This window comes from Dipodomys ordii, unplaced genomic scaffold (assembly GCF_000151885.1).
Source record: "Dipodomys ordii isolate 6190 unplaced genomic scaffold, Dord_2.0 Scaffold55, whole genome shotgun sequence".
NCBI classification, from domain to species: domain Eukaryota; kingdom Metazoa; phylum Chordata; class Mammalia; order Rodentia; family Heteromyidae; genus Dipodomys; species Dipodomys ordii.
In genome coordinates this window covers 6164295-6165836 of record NW_012267271.1, presented here as the reverse complement: position 1 = coordinate 6165836, position 1542 = coordinate 6164295, and the positions used below count along the sequence as shown (strand labels likewise).

At 58.9% G+C, this 1542-nt stretch overlaps 1 protein-coding gene across 1 annotated transcript in view; it reads right to left on the bottom strand.

Annotated features, from left to right (window-relative positions):
- The window catches only part of Ass1 (argininosuccinate synthase 1), a 47224-nt gene that overhangs the window by 31414 nt on the left and 14268 nt on the right, over window positions 1-1542 (bottom strand). The window lies entirely within an intron of this gene.

The window sequence follows — 1542 nt, the reverse complement described above, 5'->3', positions numbered from 1 at the left end:
TGGCTTTTGGGTGGTGAATCCTCGGATCTCAGTTCCTGAGCAGCTGGGGTTACAGGTGTGAGCCACGGGGGCCGGCTTCTGCCGGCTCTGAAACGGCAAAGCTGGCCTCCCTGGGGACGGCTTCTTGCTGAGTCCATGGAGAACGGGCAAGGAGACCCCACGAACCAGGTGGACCCTGGCAAGGGCTGTGGGGGGGCCCAAGGTCCGTGGAGAATGGCTGCCTAGCCTCTCTGCCTCAGTCTCCTGGGAGACCCGAGTTCAAACTGGACAGGCTCTAGGTGCGCTGATGACGTGCTCCTACGGCCCCCCCCACCCCGGCCCTGCTGGTGCTTGGGCGCCCCCTGCAGGCTGCTCTGGGACATAGGCCAGCATGCAGGCTTCCCCCTCTTGGGCCTACCTAGGCCACACGGGTGGGGGGGCTCAGCAAGGGGGTGATCCTCACTCTCCAGCCCTTGAACACACAGCTGCTAGACCACGGCTCAACACGGCAGCCCTGGGCCCAGCTCCCTGGCCTAGGCTTGGCCTCTGCAGACAAAGGCTCCCCACACCCCACCACGCCAGGTCCAGAGAGCCACAGCGACACGAGGGGGCGCATCGGTTCCAAGCCCAGAGTGACAGGTAGCACTGAATACGTGGGGTTTAATCAAATCTATGGCTGCTCGAGGGCGGGGCTGCTCTCGGACTGGTGGGGAGAGATAAGCTAATCTGCACTCTTTAGCAGTATGAAAGGGTTTCACCTCGGTGTTTCTTTTCTCTCTCTCCTTGCAGTACTGGGATTTGAACTCATCAGTGCTTTGTGCTGGCTGCGCTGGTGCTCCAATGCTGAACCACTTCTCCAGCCCTGCCTTTGGATGGTTCTTTAGTGAGATAGTTCTTTAGTGTTCCTGCCAGAGCATGGACCTGGACTGCGATCTGCCTATTTTAAGGTCTCCCACAATAGCTGGGATGACAGGTGCACACCGCCATGCCCAGCTCCTCCTGTTGAGATGAAGTTTCATAGGTTTTCTTTGGGGCAGGGCTCTCATTCTCAGCTCTCTAAGCAGCCACAAGTCCAGGCATGAGCCACTGGTGCCTGGCTTTAAGAAACATGTGTCTACCCGAGAAAAGTGGAAATGCCCCCTCTTGGGCTGGCATTTGATCTTGCTGCTCTGGCTGGGAATCCTGCCAAGGCCTGCACTGAGTAGGCACTTATTGAATACAGGGAGGAACGGACGCATGGAGGCTGGGTAGACAGAGGTCCGGGTCCTGGACTGGGAGGCCTGGAGAGGCCTGGAAACCAGCGATGACATTCCCAGGAAAGGCCGCCCCGGGCCGTGCCGGGCTCCCGCAGGGACAGAGGGAACGTGGCCTCTCTGCACACTCTGCTGGGCACCAGTGGCTCACACCTGTAATAATTCCAGCTACTCAGGGCTGAGATCTGAGGTTCCCAGCCAGTCTGAGCAAGCAGGAAAGTCCCTACAATTCTTATCTCCAGTCAATCACCAAGAGCCAGGAATGGAGCTGTGGCTTAAGAGGTAGAGGGAGCCCGGTGCTGGTGGCTCA